Genomic DNA, 21,524 nt, shown 5'->3' with positions numbered 1-21,524 from the left:
GGCGGGCTGTTGCCCAGGTCGGGGTGCGCTTGGCTTGGCTTTGGTGATGTGCTTCTTTGCACCCCCGCGTTTATGGCCAGAACCTTCATGGGCGATGAGAGCCAGGTGGGTTAAATCTGCGTGAAAGTGTGGTAGTGCCAGCAACTGGGGGGAGCTTCCAGATGCTGGGGGTTCTTTGGGCAAACTGGTGAGGGGAGATCTGAGCATTTCTGCCTTCTCTTGCATGTGTTGCTTGTGGCTCGATGCTGAGTGCAGTAACTTCAGTGGATGTGGGACAGGTGTGACAGCTGTGCCTTCAGCACACAAATATTGGTGCTGGCTTTGCACTGAGTAGGCAGCTGCAGAGCAGAGGTGCAGGGCCCTTTCCCACCGAGGCTGCAGAGGAATCCTGTGCAGGTGTTACAGAGATGCTTGCTGCTGGTTTTTCCTGACAACACAATAATTGCTTTTCTCCACCCTGTCTCTCACTCAAGCAGTGCACTGGACTTATTCTGACCTGGAGGACAATTCTGACAGTCATTTCTGAATTGTGTCTCTGTAGTGTGTATGAATGTGTAACCTCCTACACCTGTGGTAATCGCTCAGCTCTTCCAGTTCCTGCACTTTTAGAGGTCATTAAAGGTGTGTGGTCTGACCAACCAGGCCTTGACTCTCTCCTCCCACTTGCTATATAAGCATCTCTCCCTGCTACAGGTGAGAAGCAGCTTTTGCCGAGCGTAAGCTGTGATTTGATGGATTTGTAATCCTGTGGCACACCATGCACCATCACAAGGTGCAGCTTGCACATAGTGCAAGGCTGGCATCAGGGCTGGGGCAGCTCCTGGGGGAGGTTTTTTGGCTCTGATGGGCAGGATGACATGAATGCACCCAGCTCCTTCGCTGGGAGCAGGCCGGGAGTGCCTGGGATGTGCCATTTTGTCCTGGCAGCTGCAGGTGTCTGACAGGTGGCTGCTTGGAATCCTCTGCCTCATTCATCACTGAAGGCTCTCCTGTTGTGCTGCTAAGGTGGTTTAAATCCCACCAGAGCTGCCTCCTGCAGAGGTTTGTGTGGTGGGCATTTGCAATGCAGGGGTGCTGCCTCTGTATCAGTGGATTGCTTTGCTTCTGCTGGTGATATTTTTAACTGGCCAAATGTTTGCAATTTGCAGCCCAGGTGTTGCTGTTGTGTGTTGCTTTCAGTCAGAAGTGCTAGACCACAGTAGCTGTGCAGGGGCAGAGGAACGCTCTGAGAACTGCTCTGTGTTTACCACTGAGTAGTGGCTTTGCTTGCAGCTTCCTCTCATAAATAAAGCAAAAGCAGCGTGCAGTGCGGTGTGGGCCCCGAGCAGCCCCTCCTGCTTCCAGAAGCAGGGTGGCCAACCCCACTAGGCAGTCTGTGCTGTCTGGGCTGTGTTTTCCATTGACACACTTTTATTTTTTAACAAGCAGCTTTTCCCCGTGGCTCATGCAAGTGCCAGAACAACAACCCTGGGTACCACTGTCCCTGTCCTTCTCGGCAGGACCCTCTCCGGGATGCGCGTTTTCCTCTGGCAGCGGCGGATTGTCCGCTGCACTCGGCGACGGCCACAGCGGGTCACGGCCAGCACGGCTGTGTCAGCACAGCGGGTTTCCAGCTATTGTGGTCATTTATGTATCAGGCAGTTTTTCAGTACGGAGCTGGAGAAGACCTTGAGAGGTCATTCAGTCCATCTCCTGCCCTCCACAGGATCGCTGATAACCAACCCCTTCCTGACAGATGTTTGTCGTGTTCGTTCTTAAAAACCTTCCATGACAGGGACTCCTAAGCTCCCCAGACAATCTGTTTGACATTTAGCAGCCCTCATATTAGGCTTTTCTTATGATCGGTACAGAAATTTCTTTTTCTTCGCTTTCAGAATTACTCTTCTTTTTTTCCATCTGTTGGGAACAGGCAGAAAAGTTCCTTCTGACATTCTTTGCAGCAGACCAGTAGATATTTGGAAGTTGCTCCCATTTCCCTTACTAATGCAGATTAAACCACGCTGGTTCCTTTGATCACTCTTTTTTAGGTCATATATTCTTGGTCTGTAGTTGCTCTTGTTGCTTTCTTCTGGACCATCATCCTTGGTGAGGAGTCATGCTTAACCTGGGATAAAGGGCTGAAGTTGCTGCTGTATTTTTGCTCAGAAGACTAAGTGTTACTTCATACCTTTTACAAACAATGATCCTGTTTATACATCCCACTGTGTGTGCTTTTCACTTTTGCCATAGGTGACTCATGTTTATTTTTTTTATCCCATCAACCCTTCAACTATTCCTCTCCAGATGTTGTCCTCTTTTTCATTCCTTATCTTGTGTTTGCCTGGTTAATTATTCTTACCAAATTGCATTACCTCACGCTTGTCCTTGTTGAACTGTGTCCTTTTTTTTTTTCCCCTCCAGACTGCATCTTCTAAATTTTCAGGATTGTTTTGAATTCTGATTTTGCCCTCCTGCATGCTTGCAGTCCCTCTCAGCTTGGTGTAGCCTTCCAGGGCAGTTAGCCTGTTTTCTCTGCAATCAGCCAATTTGTGGATGAAAACACCAATTGGTGTTGGATCTGGGATGGGTTCCACTGGAAAATGCTTCAGTAGAGCCCCTCCAGTCTGTGCTCAAAGAGCAGTGCCCCATTCACAAGTGGTCTTCCCAGCAGTGGTGGTCCTACCTTCAGGCAGCTCAGGCCAGTCCCTGCATCCCTGGCTACGTTGTGGGGATGTCCCATCTGACACTGTCAGAGATCTCTGAAATCTTTGTTTCTTCTCCCCTTCCTGCTAGTCCTGACACCCTGTCACAGAAAGAAGTATGACAGATTTGATGTGATTTGTTCTTGATGAACAGAGGTTATCTCTTGCTGAAGTTCTCCTTGTCTTCTAAGCATTTCAAGTGAAGCTAAGCTGATTATTCTATAAATTCCTGCCTCCTTATTCCCATACCTGTATTTTTCAAAGATAGGCTTTGTGTTTGCCAGTCCTGTAACATCAGTCATCCCCTGTGAGTAACTGGGGACAATTCCCAGTGCTCCTGAGTTGCTGATGTTGTTGAGTTCTGGGGAAGTCTGGCAAAGTGTCTGCATTGCCTCTAGTGGGGAATAATATGATATTAAAATGTAAGGCATTGCAGAGTCTGCTTGTCTTCCCACTCTGTGTTGGGAGGACAAAACAATTCATTGAAAGAAAAAAAACCAGAACAAACCATGTCTAGAGCTGCTTTTCCCAGACCAGCTCAGGGCTTGTTTACCTGCTAATGGTGTTCTGCTGTGCTGTGGTTATTAGTAAAGTTTTGACCTCATGGTCTGCAAAAACAGATGCTGCCTCTTTCCAATTATAAACAGGGTTTGAAATAGTCTGCTGGAGTGGGAAGAGAAGGGCAGCCTCAAATAGCACAGCCACTCACCCAGGCAGCCGGTGTCCAGCATCACGGGCTGTTCGGAGGTGGGCCACGTGCTGCGCTTCATGGTGGTGGGTGTCTTGGCCAAAGTCTGATATTCTCTCTTTGCTGATTTTACATTTAAATATGGTTTCACTTCCCAAAACCATGAACTGCCATGCAGAAGGCTCTTTTGTAACCTGATGTCAGTTGTTGGACGTGTAGGGCTTAACTGTGGAGGATCAGGCTTCGGGAAGGTGCAGGCAGGTTCGGGTGTTATGTGCCCAATGTGGGGACTCCAGGGGACTCAGGACACACAGATGGGATGAAGGCAAGCAATTTAACCTACCAATTAAATTGTTGTGCTTTTTTTCATTTCCAGTGGTGAAAACTGTTCCGTTCTCATCCATAATGTTTGTTCTTATCTTGACTGACTGACCAGCCGTGTGCTGTTTATGCAGCCCTTCTCTTTGCCTTTTGCAGCCTATGCCAGAGCTATAAATGCTGCAGGATATTTAGGGTTTAAGTGTTGGGATTTGATTTTTAATTGGACAGAAAATTTTAAATCTTGTGTTGAACCTTTTAGAAGACTCCCATTGGAAATGCTAGGTGTAGAGGTTGCCATGATCCCTCCTCAGTATGGCTGTGTAGCTCAGACCAGGCTCTGTACCCATGTTGCCTGTGCAGGCTTCCCCTGGCAAGTTTTTTCTCTGTCAGCTTTTAATGATTTCTAGTGACTCACTGCCAGCCGGCTCCTGGCATCCATTGTAAAACCCCAGCTGCAGTCAACTCTGTACCTGAAGGTTTGCCTGCAAAGTGGGGTTGCTGTTTGCGTGGTGGATTCACACCCCTAAGATCAGTTGTGACCCTGTGATATTTTGGATGCTCACCTTGTGGGAACTGTTTTTCCTGTGGATGTTGTGGAAGCGCTTCAGAACAGGCGGGCAGAGCTCCTTGAAGGACTCACCACATGCATCCTGGCTGGGTGTCTTGGTGCAGGTCTGAGCACAGGGTTTCTCCCTTGGTTTGTGAGTGTGGTGAGGAGCAGGATGCTGGGTTTGGTGGCTGTGGGGCACTGGCTGCAGCGTGGATGCTGCTCTGGAGCAGCAGGGAGGGCTCTGGAAGGAAATATTGCTCACGCAGTGCCGCGCACGGCGGGATGCTCTGCTCGCTGGGGGTGTCCTTTGTAGGAAGCAAACTTTGTCCCGGAGGGATGTTCCTCTGAGTGTGTTTACAAAGTCTTCTTCTATAGTGCATAAAAGCCGTGAACACTAATCCGCTCTGGAAGCAGCAGAGTCAAAGCTTGATATTGTTAAATACGAGCCGTGTCCTGCGGCATGTGGGGTTCCCGCTGCTTTTTCATTTCTGTTGCCTGCACCAGCTTGACTTCAGGTTTTTGTAGTTTCTTTAAGGTCTTGGGCACTGCCTGCAGTGAAATGGATACGAGTGAAAGCCCTGGTTTGAGCTGGGATTGCTTCACGGCAACCCTTGCAAACGTTTCCCAGTAGGAGAGATGCCAGCAGGAGACCCAGCAAGTGCTTTTGAGGGCTGAGGAGGTGCAGGCAAGGATCTGGCTAGGGAACCATGAAGTTTGGAAATCTGTCATTAAAATGCATGGTGAATAAAAAGATGTGCAGGAGCATTTCTGAGAGACTTTACGTGGCCTGGGTGGTGCTCAGCAGACGTTGTGTGAAATTGGTGGCTGGAATGCAGCAGCATTTGCTAAATTACCTCTCCTGTGACTTGAACAAATTCATTCCAAGAGCGAGGGGCACTGTGTAATCTGTTGAAGTGCATTTATTAAAATAAGTTGTTCAATGTCTGGAGTCACCTGTGTATCTGTTTTGAGTTATTTGCAGTTTTTTAAAGGCCTTTAAATGGGCCTCTTGACCTGTATTGTGTGTGCAGTTGCTGTGTCCCATTGCTGCTCCCACACTAAGCGCTGTGGTTGTGTGATGGAGTTGAAGTTACAAGGGCTCTCTCCTAACCTGTGTTCTTCAGCATAGACTTGGATTCCTGTCCTTGCTGTGCTGTGTCCCTTCCAGTCTTGGAATCAACTGCCTGGTTTCATGCTTCAGTTCCCATCTGCTCTCTGGGGACAGGGACATCTCTTGTCACAGGGGTTTGGAGGACACTGCCATGCTTCTGTTACAGCAAAGTCTGTGTCAGCACATAGGAGAGGAGGAGTCAGAGGAGGTTAACACACACCCCCCCAGTTACATCAAGTACTTCTCTTGGTTTACTTCTGTGGCAGAACAAAACTCATTTGTGATTCCCTTTGATTCATCTAAAACAAATCATTGATTTGTACTTATATCCTGAATGTTCATTGATTATTCACTTAGTGTTAAATGTAAAACACATCTGTAGCTGGCTAGTTTAAGTGAAGCTGCCAGTCATCTCCAGAAAGCCTTGAAGAAACTAAGTGCTGGAGAAATTGCTTTAGCAAGGCTACTGCAGGTAGGCTTGGATTATCCATGGTTCTCCCTGTTCACAAAATCCAAACCAGTCACCGAAGGACCAATTTTTCTGTTTGTGGTATAAAGAAACACAAACAAACATCCCTACTGTGGTGCCTGGCTCACCACAGGCATCCACAGCCATCAGGACTTTGAAGGAAGCCTTTGAGGCTGAGCCACCTGCCTAAAAATACTTGGAGATGACGCTTAATGTTCTAGGTGAAGATTTTCCATATCATTATTGTGCCAATTCTAATGATCAAGTTTTCTTTTTCATGAGACAGAGATCAAGAGGTTGGGAGATTGGGTGGCAGAATTCACTGAGCAAATTAAAGGATTGGGGAAAGTATTAAAATAGTCAAAGAGCTTCAGGGGAGGTAGGCAGGTTAGCATTGTTAGGAGGAGAGGCTTTTCAGGGAGGGCTGATCAAGTATCTGCTTAGCAGCTTCCTGATACAGGCAGAGGATTGTTGTCTTTGATGGAGGGAAAAAAAAATTCTGCCTTTTCCATTTGAATTGCAGCATAGGGGGCTTTTTATTCAGCACTGCCCTTCTTAGGTTTATTTTCAAGCTTATGTCAGGCTTCCCTTGCAAAGCAGGAAAGTCTGGGAGTGGCAGATTCCTGTATTAAAGAATCTCTTTCTGCATTAATTGTGTCACAGGCCAATTCTCCTTCTGTTTTTGTCCGGGTGTCAAGTCACATTTGAGTCTCCAGGATCAGTGCATTAGCATGGATGCATCTCTGATGCACAGAGACAGCTCTGTAACTCTGTCTTCTCTTCTGCCTGCCCCTGCCTTGCCAGTATTTAAATATTCCATCCCTCCTGTGTTACATACAGGATAAATGCTTACCTAAAGGTTAATCTGTATTTTGAAGTGACTAGACATGCACACGAAAATGTCTTTGATGCAAGATATTTTAATTTCTGCTTATATTAAAGTGGACAGCAGCAGCGTTAAAATGTAAATCATTAGGCTTTAAAGAAGCTTCTGGGCAAAAATTCATCTCCACCTGTCTTTTATGTTCATGATGAGTTTTGTTGCTTTGCAGTGTCCATTTGCTATAATCATCACTCTGGTGGTTTAGGAGTTGTTGGTAGTGGGATGGATGCTGAACTGTGGGAAGAGCAAGGTATTGGCTTAAGTCAGTGCTGCTGCCTGGCTCACACCTGTTCATCAATGAGTTTTTAGACCATTCTGATCACATTTTCAAGTCTGCCTTAGAGCACTTAGGTTTTTCTTCTCTTGCTGTGATGCCAAGAGCTTTCTGGAAGGTTCAGCCTGGAGACCCTTTTTTGTCACTTACTGCTTGTATTTATGTGGCAGTAAGTCCTCTGTGTATTGTCAGTGTTCTGAGGAATGTCATGGCTTAGGGAGGAGGCCTGTGGTACCAAAAGGCTGTGTAGCCTTCAGAAACTCTTGTAAATAATCACAGAAACGCTTCCAGTCCTGAGAAATTAACTCCTTGAAGATCTCTATATATTTTGTATAGTGAAAACATGAAAGTGTGGTAGTGAGGCCAGCCCTGCCTGTACCAAGAACTTCATATAGAAGCTGGAGACTTCTGAGGGAGAACGAAATATTTTTATTCCTCCTCAAAAGACAGACAGGGGAGCAGAGCTGCTGTGCAGTGTCCCCAAGGTGTGTCCCCACGTGAAAAACAACAGCAGTGTTTGTCTGCATCCTTTGATGGGTGAATGGATGGATCTGGTGGTGGTTGAGTGCTCTCAGACTCAACCACAGACAAGTACCTGTCAGATGAATTATTCAGTTAATGCTGGCAGAAGTGTTGGGGTGGTCTCCCCCCACTCTGCTCTGTGCCCAGACTGTGATCTTTTACTTTTATTTGATCTCGCCTTTCATGTTTTAACTATTCCTTTTTCGTGCCATCTCTCATTGCGCTCTCTGGAGCTGGCTTTGATATCTTTTCTCTTTGTCTTCTATTTCCCTCAGTTTCCTCCCTTTCTTCTTCCTTTGATATTGTAGAAAATGACCAGGATGGAGATCTTCCCGTGTCTTCCCTCTCTTAATCTTGACCAGTTCAAGTTACCCCCTTTTTGAAGAACTTTACCAGATGCTTACCTAATAGCGTGGCTTCGTTAACAGCAAGCAATGATTTTGGGTAGAAGCTGGTTTAGACTGCCTGGGAAGAAGATGGTGCTGGTCCTTGTACCGAGTTTCAGGGGTTTTTCTAAGTCTCTCTGGGTCCCTGGAGTGGTGGTGAGGCCAGGCACAGCCCCCAGGACAAACCATCCTGACCCCAGAGTGAGGATATGCCGTGGGGATGTTTCCACAGGATGTTTTCACATGTGGGGTGGCTGGTGCTGATGGGCAGCAGGAGCTCATCCTGCACTTCAAATACAGAGCTTCAACTAAATTGAAGGAAAAGCGAAAGCTGTGTCTAAAAGGAGATTATTTTGCTAACTTTGAGGAGCGAGAAGTATTTAGGAAAAAAACTGGAAATGCAAATTCTGGCTGAGCACAAGCTTTGTCATTTGATGGCTGAAATCCTCCACTTTGTCATGCCAGTGAATCCACATGAAACATGTATTTTCCACGAGCTAAAGAGATGACCTGGGTGGGGGAGGTAAGTAGTCAGAGTGGTGGATGAGCATAATTAGGACATGGATTGTGGGTTGGCTCTTTATAGATCAGTTTGTGTTTCGTTAATGTCTGGTTCCACCCTGTCTGTCTGTTTTATTGGATTAATTTATTAGTTTCTGAAAGTGTCTCTCCAGTGAGCTAAAATATCTATTTACTGTAAGTATTTGGTTACCATGAAAAAGTATATTTGGCATGTGTTTGGCAAATATTAAGTACTTTCTTCTGTTTCTTTTGCAATTGAATCTTCTATTTATCTTGGGTATTGATTGCTGAAGGCCTTGGTAATTATTTGCTGATCTTGAAAACAATTATTTTAGAGGCTCAAATTACTTTTGTAATATTAATCATTACCTTGGTGTGTTTGCTTTAAAGGATGGGGTCCCTCTGACAGCTCCAGGGTGGACATTTACTGTCTGAAACGATGCCACCATCTTAAAATAACAAAATCATTACTGGTGTTTTGTTCCCAAAACTAAGCAGATACTTGCAGAAATGCAAACCTGGCAGTTGCAGTCAGCTCATGAATTCGCTGTTCCTCTTGATGGGAGGAGTGGCCGGATTCTGAAGACAAAAATCTGATTGTAGTCAGTTTCCAAACGAATTTCATGGTGTGTTGGTCCCAGCTCTGGTGCAGGGCTGGTGGGGCGAGGGGCGGCCCCACTCTGGTGGCAGTGGAGCTCTGCTGGGGGGGAGAGAAGCCACACTCCAAAGGGTCTCACACTTGCAAGTGAAAGTGGTGCCATACAGAGGCACATCTTGCTTTGGGGGAAGGTGAGAAATTGAAAAGTCTCTGCTGGGAGCTGAGTAACTGGCACCTGCTATTATTGTGTCCCTCCTCCTCCTTTTAATAACTTGTTTATAGAGATACCTCTCCTACAGATCTCATTACAAAGCCATAAAGCACGATTCTTTAAAAAATACATGCGTTCCTGTTCATGTCAGGTCTGAATACCTACCCCCTTCACGTTCCTTAAGGAGAAGGGATGGTTTTTGTGGTATCCAGGCATCTTTCCTTGCTGCTGGTCAAAGTCATGGCTGCCCACGAGGAGAGGGGCTGTGTCCTTGCCATACCTGGATGGAGATGTAATTCTTCCATTAATAAAAAGCCTGGCAGGCAGTTAGAGTGGCTGGGAGGGGAATTTTGTCTTCTTGTTATTTTAGGCCTTGAAGCAAGGGGTTGTGTTGACTGTTTGAGTGACGTTGGCCTGATCTCCAGCAGAGCTTGCACAGTGACACAGATTGCTAGAGAGCACGAGAGGCGACGTTTGGCATACGCCCCTGGGATCTCTAGTGCACTGAATCCCACTTCCTGCTCATGCATCAAGTGATATGTTTAATTGGTTTTAACAGTTTCATCCTTGTTCTTTTATTAGTGGATCATGGTGCAAAAGGAAGCTGGGAGCGTTTTTGGATCCTGTCCTGGGTAATTTGATGATTAAGTCTCGCTGAGCTTCATCTCTCTGCAGGTGCAGTGATCCATCTCCTGCAGGGGATGCAACAGGAAGAATGTCTCCTCCTCCTCCCAAACACATATGTGGGGAAGGAAGAGGAAGAGAGGGCAAAATCATGTCCATGACAATTATTTTCTGATTCTTTTTGTCACCTTATAGAACAAGAATGATAAGGGGAGCCTCAGAAAAGAGGGCATTCCAGCAAGCCCTGTCAGGGATGTAATCTCTTTTCTTCATACCGAAGTATAAAGATAATTCCAATTGGGTTTGAAACAGCGGATGGCAAATAATTCTTGAGCAATCCGCTTATGGTGTTCCAGGATGCGAATGAAAACCACTAATGGGATAAAGAAGGATCTAGATAATTATCTTGACTGCATTAAATCCCATCCTTTCAGGAGAATACTCTTGTGTGGACACTGATTTCATGTGTATCAAATGCTAAAGCTGACTAGACATTTTCAGAAGCTGGTTGATTCCAACACAGCCATCCTCTCTTGGTCATCATCTATCTTTTATCTACCTGGTTGGTCATAATTAATCTGATTTCTGGTCTCTGCTACCCTGTTTCCTTTTTTCCCCCTCCCCGCAGCAGGTTAAAGCTGTGACACACATTCTCTCCAGGGCAGATTTGAAACCTCCTTCATCTTTTTCTCCTTTCATTTGGTCTACTGTTTTGAGAGACTTCCTAGGGTTTTTTTTTTCCCTGTTTTACAGATGTCAGTGCTGTTGTTTTAAGTCAGACAGAAGAGCTGCATGTAACATTTAGGTGTGCAAGATATTTTTTTAATTGATCCATTTTTCCTCCCCCCCGTCAAGATCTCTGCCTTGCAGTGTGGGGGACGGCACTGTGCTACAAAACAAATCCAGTTGTACAGTCAGCTAATGAGGCTCTTGTGGTAGGCTCTTTGTGTTTGAATCTAATGGACACCCCATGGATGGAATGGAGGATGGCAGAAAGAGAAAAGAACAGTTTTGTAGTGACTGAGACCGTGACATTTAGATGGGGTTGGCTCAGTTAACTGTGTTCAAAGCTTTGCGTTACAGAAACTGTACTCTGAGACCCCATGGTCAGAGGAAAGGGTGCCACAAACGCATCTCTAATAATGTGGGTGACAGAAAAGCACCTCTAGGAAGTGGCTGATTCTTCATTATCTCCCAGCAGCTCAGGCCAGTGCATTTTCCAGCTGTCAGAGAGCCATTTCTCTGCAGCCTCACATCAAGTGTTCCCCAAGTGAACTGAGGCATGTCTGAGCTGGCTGCAGCATCTTTTGGTGAGCCAGGCTGTGTCCCACAATGGGAGCAATCTGCAGACTCTCAGCTGAAGACGGCTGCCCACGAGCTGTCTTCCAGCTGGAAGAGGAGGATTGGCAGTTGGCACCATTCCTTTGCACTCCAGAGGAGAGATGCTGTTCATGGCTCTTTTGTCAGGGAAAGAGTCCCATCATTCATTTGGAGAGTGCCCAAATGCAGCTTCTCAGTAGCAGACCCTCTGAAACCACAAGGTTCCCATATTTACTTGTTGGCATGGCAGCCTTGTTAAGGCTCATTTGTCTTTAGAAATACAGAAGGGCTTCCTTGTTCTTAGTGAGAAGTCAAAGAAGAAATTCTGTCCTGTCCAAGGTGGACTTGGGTTTCCAATCTCCCTCATGTAGCAGAGAGAGTTTACAAGGGCCAGTTCTATCCTGAAATCCAGGGGGTTGGTGTGTCTCTTTGCTGTGAACACCACACATTGCTCTTGATGTTCACACCACCGTGAGCTGTCACTTGCCTGTCCCAGCTGGAGGATATCCTTAGAGGCACGTGAAGCACAGCCCTTCCATACCAGGCCTGGATTTGGGACAGGTAGGCTGCACAAGTTTGATGTGCAGCTGGGCACACCCCAGTAAGGCACTTGGCAAGCAGGGCTGTGTGTAGAGAAAAGGATACCTGGGATCCTTGCAGCCTCTGGAAGATTCTTTAGGAAACGAGTCACGTTTTAAAAATGTGGTCATTTTTGGTTTTGGTGACATGCTTCTTGAACAGCAGCTCTTAAATTTAAATGCACACACAGAAGAGTCAGTATTGAGGTTTCTTCACCTGCTGATCACAGTTGTGTGTCCTGTGGCTCTAGGAGCAGGACTGAACAGTGATGCCTGGTACAGGCTTTTGCCTAAAAATACTGACATTCCGCAAGAGGACTCTGGCAAGGTCCAACAGCTGATTCCTTAAAATCAATTGATTGCTGTTTAAAATAAGATATCCATCCTACACACTCGTGACTTGCACAGAGATCTTGATGAGCATTTTCACCTGGGTCTTGGTATCACTGCACACCCTTCAGATGAACCACTTATTAAGAAATCTCATTACTTGCTCTGTTAAAGATGTCTGGTTAGCTGAGTTGCTAATTGAAGTGTCCTTTTTTCAACCCAGTGTTGTGATGGAGCTTTTCCTGGGGCTGTTATGCCAAGTGTTACCTCCACAGAGCATTATAAATGATCTCCTGCCATCTCCTGCTTGGTGAGCGCTACCCAGAGAGAAACTGTGTTTTTTTCTGGGTGTCTGCACAGCTCTCAAGTGACTTGCACGACACACACACACAGAAAGGCAGATATTTCATGTCTCTTTGGAAATCTGTCAAGACAGTGACAGGTTGCTTAGCCTGGGTCGTGCTGTCTGTTCATAATTTCTAAAATGCAGGTCAAGGAATATTGCTGTAATAAAAGGTCAGGCAAAATTACAGCCTTTAACCCTTTGTAGCAGCTGTGGTCATCAAAGGAGGTGTTTTCCTCCTGGAATTGAAACTTTCAGCATTTTTCTGTTGTCCAGAAAAATGGTTAGTTGTTCTGCAAGCCTGTAAACCAAAGGTGGCAATTTCTGCAGGTACCCCTGACAGTGACCTGATGGTGCTCAGAGGCCCCAGCTGAGACCAGAATCCTCTCTAGTGTGCTCTGAATGTCCTGGGTGCTCTGGGAACCCTCTCAGAGCTTCACCATGAAAGGCTGGACCAGGAGGAGTGGGTCCCTGTGGGTGAGGTGATTGTCAGTGGCAGAATTTGACATCCTCATTGACTCATCAGCATTGTTTGGTTACCAAGGTCACTGCAGTGCTGGGATGTATATGGGGTTCATTTGCATCAGACTTCAGGATTTCATGGAGAGGAGGAAAGGGAAGATGTTGACAAGAAAGCTTGTAGGTGGGTAGAATTGAGATCATTGCCAGCCAGTGCAGAAAAGGTCAAGAAATTCTTTAGTCTGCTGGTGTGTGGCGTAGCACACCGACAAGGTGTGGATTTTATACATGCACTGGTGTTTAGTTTGGCTTCCAGGAGAAGTCCTTATCTCTTCTCCTGCTGCCAGCTTCTTTGGAGTTGCCCTCCTTCCCTCTGCTCTGCCTACATTTCTTGCTGTGATTTCAATTATTTATACCATTTCTTTTCCCCTTAAACTGCTCCACTGCCTGTGCACTGTGGAAGCAGCTGTCGCTTCCCAAGCCTGTTCCGCTGATGTGTGAAGAGCCGATCCCTGTGCACACAACTCGTTAAGAGCATTTCAGGGCTCTTCAGTGCGGGCAACTATGTGGATGTAAAACTGCAATTGGATCTTACCTTACAGAAGATTTTAAGTGCTGCTGGTGAAGTAATGATCTACTTATTGATGTTGAATAGCAGGAGGGAGCTGCTCAGGGTAACAAGGGGAGAGGAGGAAGAGTTTGCAGAGGAATTTGTCCCCTTCTGATGAAAATTAAGCAGCTTAAAACTAGAGGTTATTCTTCTCTGGGTTCCACCAGTGTGCATTCAGCAGAACCTCATTAAAATAATTTAATTTCTTTTTGACATAGGCTGATGTCACAGAGGTGACAGGGAGGTGCAGCCTCACCTGACTGGTCTGGACCCAGAGCTCAGGCTGAGAGAGGCAATTCAATTTAGTCCTCCCTCATTTTTACTCTGCAGCATTAAGCTTGGAGAACGAGCAGAAAATGTTTAAATCCCTTTCTTCATTGCTGCCATGTTCAAACTGAATTAAATCTCATCCAAAGGCAGCCTGTGCTGTAGGAAACATCTGCCATGGTCCAAATTATGTTTTGAGGTCAGAATTAAAATGTATGTAACTGTTGAGCAGTGAGTAATGAATACTCAAATCCCTCTCTTTGCCAACAGTTGTTTTGCAAGATGTGATTTGTACACATCCTTTGTACCTATGCAGGTACATGAATGAGTTATTAGAATAGCAACCAGTGCAACGTGTCACAGGAAAGTATGGTTATAAGGTGAAGTGGCTTGCTAGAAATTTAAATAATTTTTTTATTTCAAGCTTGCATTTATTTATTTGACTTCTACAAACATAGCTTCTGGAGGGTAACTGATGTGACAATGCAATTGTATTCACAGCACATGTGTGTCAGGGGCAATATTTATGTGCAATGGCTGCTCCATGAAATATCTGTTCTGTCCTCTTGGCTCCTCCATCCAATAAGTAGATGTGAACTCTCAGGGAAAGTACAATTTTGAGAGCTGTTCTAGATATAGTCCTTAAGGAATTTTTTGATTGTGTAACTGAAAGGAATTTTGAAAAGATGGAACAAGTCTCAAGTAGAGAATGGCCAGGGAGAGGCTGGTGCCCTACTGTATTTGATGGGCTTTCAAGTCTGCTGATGAAGAAAACCTAAAGCTCCCACTTCACAGCATGTCTGAGGACTGAGGCTCTTGGGGTGTGTTTGAGTGCTTGGACTTCCTTCTGGCTTCCTTTGGGTAGAGACCATTCAAGTTTGAAAAAATTGCTCAAGTCCCTTAAATTGTGTCCTGTCTTTCAGTGGGAATTGCAGAGATAATTGCAAACTGAGGAGAGACTGACAAAAATGAACGAGGCAGAAGTTTGGGCGGGTGTACTAAATTCATACTTGTGGTGCACAGTGCCCAGCGTTGGTACTGTGTGTGACTGAGAGGTTGCCTACATGGCACTGCCAGATTCCTGGTGGATGAATGGATGCCTCTGTTCAGAGTGAGGGCTCCTGAGGCCCCACAGCAGTAGGGTGAGGGTGGAGTAGGTGAGAGTAGGAGTCATCTGACTCCTAGACAGGGGAGTGCATTGATGAAAAGCAAAGCCCTCTACAAGGCTGGCTGGGTGTCACTCAGCCTGTTTCACAGGTGGGCAGTCAGGGCACAGGAGAGGTTCCCAACCTGCCAGGTGCACAAATCCCTTTGGAACCTCCCTCTGAGCATCCTTCCTGCAGCCCCTCAAACACAAAAGCCATGTCTACAGAAGGATGGGTTTGCATTTCTCTTGCTACTGGAGGAATGGCATTTATTGGGTTTTTCCATGAGATCTACCCTTGTTCTGGGCTGGGAAGTCTGTGGGACTCAGGGCAGGAACCTCGAGGTGTGCCAGGAGGACAGAGAGAGCATCCTCTCTGCAGCATCTCACCCTGCTCAGCCCTATGTTATTCAGCAAGGCTCCAATGCAAGACAAAATACATGTGTGGGGAGGCAGCTGGTGCCAAAGCTGCTCGAGGAGAGCAGCAGTTGGCCATTAGCGTGCTCAGAGCTTGGGTGGATTGATTGTGCTGCCGTGGAAACCCAGGGCCAGGGGACAGGGGTGGAAGGTCACACCACAGGCTGCTGTCAGAGCAGGAGAATGAAGGAGAATTTTATGTTTTGTGGCGCCTCTTTTCCTACTTTGGAAAAAGCTTTTATTTCATGTGTCTGTGCAAATGCTTTATAACCCAAGTGCTGTGAGTGCTTTGAGTAATTGCTGAAAAATTAGTGGTGAATTTTGACCATATACAGACAGTGCCTTCAAGTTCTGAGGATTCTTCTCTCAGATTATGATGCATTTTTTACTGCATTTAAATGAGTTATTTGATATAAATTCCGAGTGCTGGTAGGCTTACAATAACTGGGGGCGGGGGGGGGGGGGGGTTAAGCTTGTTTTTTCTAAGGGACTAAAACAATGTCCTTCTTCCCAACAGCTTTCAAAATCTTAGTCTCACTTCAGCCCAGTTAGGCCATGGTATGGAAACCCCAGAGGTTATCTAAAGTCCTCTGGGTATTTTGAAGGCAGACAGGAGGGCAGAAAAGAGATCTCTTGGTATTTCTGTCAGGTGTGGGTAAATCTGTACAGAAAGTGTTTTCTTCATAGCCCAAGCCACAGGAAGTTGTTTAATCAAAGCTTTTGGTTGAGTACAGGATGCCCAGATGTACAGATGTTGGGTCCCCCCGGGGGTGGGGTGTGTTGGGGTGGCTGTAGCCAGCAACATTCTCTGTGCCTGGTCAGCAGCTCAGCCCATCCCCTGTAAAGTCCTGCCAAGACAGAAAATAAACAAGACCAAGTTTTTTGTGCTTTCTCCCACTTCTAGCAAGAGTTAGAAGTAATCACAGAAAGAAAATATTCGGGGCGGGGGTGGAAAGGTGGGCACCATTAATGGGCCTAGCCATTTCAGTATTCCTACCTATGGCCAGAGCCTCATTTTCTAATTTTTGTTGCTCTGGCTGCTTTGTTTTTCCTTCATTGCAATCAAGATAATGCAGTACAATAGTGCACTAAGAATTCCAGCTATTCAATTACCTTTCAGAAGTTGACTTAATTGGCTCTTTAAGTGATAGCTCTCTATTGTGTGCAATCAGCACCACTCAAGGAGGGAGCAGGAAGAGTAGAAGGACTTTTTTTTCTAATCAATAAACAGAGGCCTTTGAAATAATGCTGCTTGCAATTTGTATCACTGGTTAAATTACAATGAAGATGATCATCTGCACCTTCCTGGAGGAGCACAGCTCTAGCAGAGTAATAAAGCTTTGCTATCCACAAACATGGACTATTTTACTCTGTGTTTTAAAGTTAATCCGGTATTTTTCCCTTGAACTTTTATTTCCCCCCCAAGTATTAAAGAAAACCAAAACCAAGCTGCTGCAGGGCCTGGCACAGATGGTTTAGGAAAGTCTAATATGGAATGACTAATCATTTGGTTGGCACCTCATAAAGTATGCAAATGAATGTGATACCTGATGATGAATAATTCAAAGTTGAGATGCAAGGCAGGGGGAGATTATAGAAGGAATAAATATATGTAAACTGACCTTAAGAAAAATAAGCAATCTCAAAAGCTTAAGCTCATCTTCCAAGCTAGTCCATAGAAACAGCTGCTTCTTGGCGCAGCTTTGCTTCCAGTGCTTGAATCCAGGGGATTTTAGGCCAGCAGGATTTCCAGTCTGTAGTCAGAGTTTGGCCAAAACTACAAATCTAAGGAGCTGCCCCCCTTGCACAGCTCTGTTGCACTTCAGGTCATCACTGATCCTGGTTTAGGCAGCAGGAAAGCTTTGCCAAGCAGACGAGATTTCTTTTAAAGATATGGGTTTTGGTTTATTTTTTCCTAGTTATTGGCTTAAAAGTGATTGTCTGTTTCATAGTTTAATTAAAGCTAAAATTACTAGTCATAATGAACTATTTAGTCATAATTAAAAATATTTTGAATCCAGAAGGGTCTTCTTGAGATTGCAAGAGGCACAAGACTGGAAGTCACGCTCAGACTCCTGGTGCTACCACTGCCTGGGTAATTCCAGCTTCCATCCCCTCCCATGGGAGTAGGTGAGCACTGCAGATGCAGACCTGTATGGAACCACAGGTTGTAATGATTAAGCATCCAGCACACTCCTGGGTAGTGCCTCTCTGCTTTCCATTTTCAACACCTTCTGTAGGGAACTTCATTTGCTTTGTGGGAGCAGCCGTGGGATGTTCTTTGCGGGGATTGGTTTGCTCAGACCAAGCTGGGATTTAATTGATTAAAGATGCTTCTTCCTTTGCTCCCTGCCCCATCCTGGTAAGAGATGGATAATCACCCTTCAGTGGAATATTCTTGCAGCGAGAGGGAAGGTGGTGTTGATTCAGAGTTACAACCCTGCACTGAAGAGCAGCTTTAAGATCATTTCACATGTCAGCTTTGTAGGAGTTTTCACTAAACTGTGGCGGTAGCTTGATATTGCCCTTCTATCAGCCAGAAATAGCCAGGATGCTAGAGTGTCCTGCTCCAGCTCAGCATTTGGCAGCGTTCCTGAACTTGCCAGCAGCCTTCTCCTGGCAGCCGCTGGCCGGTGTCAGGCGCCTTCGTGCCCAGCCAGCCCGACAAGGCCGCGTTTGTTCGCCAGGGTTGGTACGGTCTTGCCTCGCTGGAGGAGTGGAGCTGAATGGTCATTTTGTGATGACAGCAATTAGAGCAGCCCTGCACTTCCACCGTCCAAGTGTTTCACTGACGATCCCAAGTGCCGGGTTGGTTCCATACTGACTTTGCAGAGCGCCGTGGTGCTGGGAGAGTGTGTGGCCTCTGTTACCAGATGAAGTTAACTGGATTTGCTCGTAATTTTGTCTGTGTTGAGTTAAGTAATATAGGCCAAGGAGGGAAAGGAAGCAAATTTTTTGTTGCAAATTTACTCTGTGGCTTTTTCAGCTTCTGGGAGGGGCTGTTATGATAAAGTCTGATATATTTTCACATCTGCCTACGAAAAATGTAGGATTTATCTTTCAAATGAAATTTGCTCTGCTACGCTGCCAGCAGGGTTTTTTTTGAGTAGCTATTTTTGTGAAATACAACCCGAGAATTTGTATTGGCTTAACACTTAAAATGTAGCCAGGGGAAGATGGAATATTCATCTTTATTGTATTTGTTTCTCCTGTAATGAGACGCTACTGTCTGTCGTAAAGGAAGTGATTCTCCAGCCCAGGGAGCATGCCCAGTGATTTTCTGTTTGCTCCATTAGCTCGTGTGCAGACCTCCTGATTTTTTATGTGCATGTGCTTTTCTACTTGTTTAATCCTGCCAACTGCTCTTCTGGTTGGAAATCCATTTCTCTAATGCTGGGTATTACACAAATTTGTTGAAGCTCTTAATGCAGATAATGGGGAAGGGGGGTGAGCCTGCTTTGCCCGGTCAGCCTGAGTCAACTTTCTCCTTCCCATCAGTCACGCAGAGCTTTAACTGCAGCTCACTGAGGGCACAAAATGCACGCAGTAAAGAAAAATAAAGTTTAAGGAACAGCTAGAGTGCTGTAAATGTCGCTTGGATTTTGATTTACGAAGTCCAAGCACAGCACAAATTGGATGGCTCGCTGTGCCCTGTGGAAATCTCTTTGTCTGCCTTCTTTGAAATATTTCCATAACTAGTAATCATGGTATTGTAGCAGAGAGCCCTTCTAAAGGGCTTTTTGGTCACTGCTGCTGTTTACTGTGACTCTGTTAATTGCAGCTCCTCATTCATGGGAATATTCATCAGGAATTGCAGTGTGGATTCCAGCAGTGATGCTCTGGATTTTGGGGTTCTTGTGTGCATGATGCTTTGGGGACCAGAGCTGGAGCAGTGAGAGGCATCCTCCCTCTGTGTGTGATTTGCAGTGTTTGTGGAGCTGTTTCCAGCAGGACTGAGCACATCCCTGCCTGTTGTACTGTTCTGGTTGTTTTAATCTGTTGAATTCATCTGTGGCACTTTGCCTGGTGGAGAGTGGTGGGAATGTTGTCAGCAGTGGCAGAGAAGGATGCCAGGCTGCTTTTTTTTATTATTATTTGTAGTAAAGCCATACAAAGTCCATCCAGGGCCTCATGACAATGGTTTGAGTGGCTGTCAAGCATGCATGTACTTTTTGTTTAAGCAATGGAGCAGGCAACCTGCTCAGAGTTTAGTGTCCGTTTATATCCTGGTGTTAACTTCTGACTTAACTATCCAGTTCTATTAAAAATAAAAGGAGTAAAATCATTCTGGCACACTTTGGTAGCTACAGCATTTGGAAACTCTTCAGCTTCCCTCTCTTCTCTTTCCTGATTTCTTCCCAAGAATAGTCACAACACTTTCTTTTTTAGGACTTTGCCCTAATAATTACATCTGCAAAGATCTGCTGGGATGGGTTATCCCACAAGCAGGATTATGCCCTTAAATGGAAAATAAACCACCACAACAGCCAAAGTTTGGGGAAAAAATATTATTGTGGGAAAACAAGGTTGCTAAATGTGTTATTCCACGTTGTGGAGCTGCACAGTCAGGAAATGCTTGTTAGTGCAGAGAGGAAATGCTCATGTCTTCTAAACGCTTCTTGCATTCCTCTTTAATTGTTGTTATAGTAGGAAAGCATGGCTCTAATAAAATACCAGCTACTACCCCCTCTGTAAAAGGGACAAGGAGGTGTGAGAAATTGGAGGGAGACAGGGAGGCCAGTCTTGCTTTATGAACTCTTTATTTGCTGGGTTCTGCTCCTCCCTTTCCCCCCCAAGCCAAGGGGGGTGCAGCTCCTCTCCAGGCTGCCTGTCCGGCTCTCCAGCCCTGCTGCCTCTTGGCCAAAGATTTGGGCTAAATAATCCAATTAAGCTTTGCAGCTTATATAACTCTCTTGGCTTGAGGCAGCAGCTGGACTGACGGGGATGGAGGCACATCTGGAAATAGTGTACTAAACATGCTGCCGCGGCCGCAGCCAGAACGGTTTGGACAAATTTGCTCATACGCACAAGATGTCCTTTGAACAGCAAGATGAGTGTGCACGGTCTCCTTGCTGAAGAAGTTGAAGAAAATGCTCCTATCCATAAATTGTTTCCCTGGCTGGGAAACTTAACTGGCTTTTTTCCTTCCTCTCCCTTCTCCTTTGGAAGATCATCCAGCTTTTCCTTTTCAGCTCCAGAGGATCAGCCAGTCGCTGTAGTACACTGATCATAAATAACACATGTGGTTTTTTTTTTTATTTCAAAGGTGGGAAGGACCTCCAGCGTTATTTAGTCTGACTTCTTATTTGCTACCCATCATAGGAGGTTCTTTTTATTTAATCTGAAATACAGCTTGGTGTACAACTGGAACACAGCTCTGAAGACACAATTATTTTTTCTGAGAATTCATTATAAACCTGGTAACTTGCCCTAATGCTTAATGACAGTATTAAAACATGGGCATTTTACATTGGCTTGAGGGTTGGGGAGAAAATAGAATTCAGCCATTCTGTATTTCAAGTAGCATGCCCAACACAAGCTTAGGAAAAAAAAAAAAAAACCAGCGCATGTTTTGGCATTCTTGGATGTCTCTTCTTTTGTTGGCATCCATTACTGTCAGTAGGGAAGTTATGGGCATTAGCAGCAGAATCCATTTTCCTTCATGTGCAGTGATATGTGCTTATAGCTTCATTTTATAGTCTGCTGTCTAACCTTAAAGAATTTATTTGTCAGGTGTGCAGGGCTGGCTTAGCACTCAACGTCCTGCCTGTTTCTGGGTGCTTGGATGGCTGCTTGTCCAATACCTTCCAAATCTGTGCTGGGGAAGGGTTTTAGAAACATCACCTCCCTGAAATCTGATATCAAACACACACACACAGAGTTCCTGGGCTTGTCCTCAGTAAAACATGCCCAGGGAATTGGCTGCAGTGTGTGCACTGGCCAGGCTGCCAATGAGCAGTGCCAGAGCTGCAGAGGTACTGGAGGTGGTTTGGCAGAGGGTGTGTTTTGGTCCCAAGAGGGGACATTGCTGGGGCACAGCAGTGCTGAGGCAGCGCTGAGGCAGCATTCCCCACAGATGGCTTTTAAAGTGGTTTAGCCACTTCTGGGTGGTGTACAAGGATGTGTACCTTGGCAAAACCCTCCAAGCCAGGGAGGTGGTGCAGAGCACTGGGTGGCTCTGCTGGGGCTGCTCCAGTCTGCAGCAATGTAGGGCTA

General features: G+C 45.7%; 1 protein-coding gene across 1 annotated transcript in view; it reads left to right on the top strand.

The window, feature by feature from the left end:
• Window positions 1–21,524, top strand: part of MGAT4B (alpha-1,3-mannosyl-glycoprotein 4-beta-N-acetylglucosaminyltransferase B) — a 50,885-nt gene that overhangs the window by 579 nt on the left and 28,782 nt on the right. The gene's annotated exons all lie outside the window — the stretch shown is intronic.

The sequence above is a fragment of the Vidua macroura genome, chromosome 15, assembly GCF_024509145.1.
Source record: "Vidua macroura isolate BioBank_ID:100142 chromosome 15, ASM2450914v1, whole genome shotgun sequence".
In the NCBI taxonomy this organism is placed as follows: Eukaryota; Metazoa; Chordata; class Aves; order Passeriformes; family Viduidae; genus Vidua; species Vidua macroura.
Note: the sequence above shows the minus strand (reverse complement) of the source record. Positions and strands in the feature narration are given on the sequence as shown.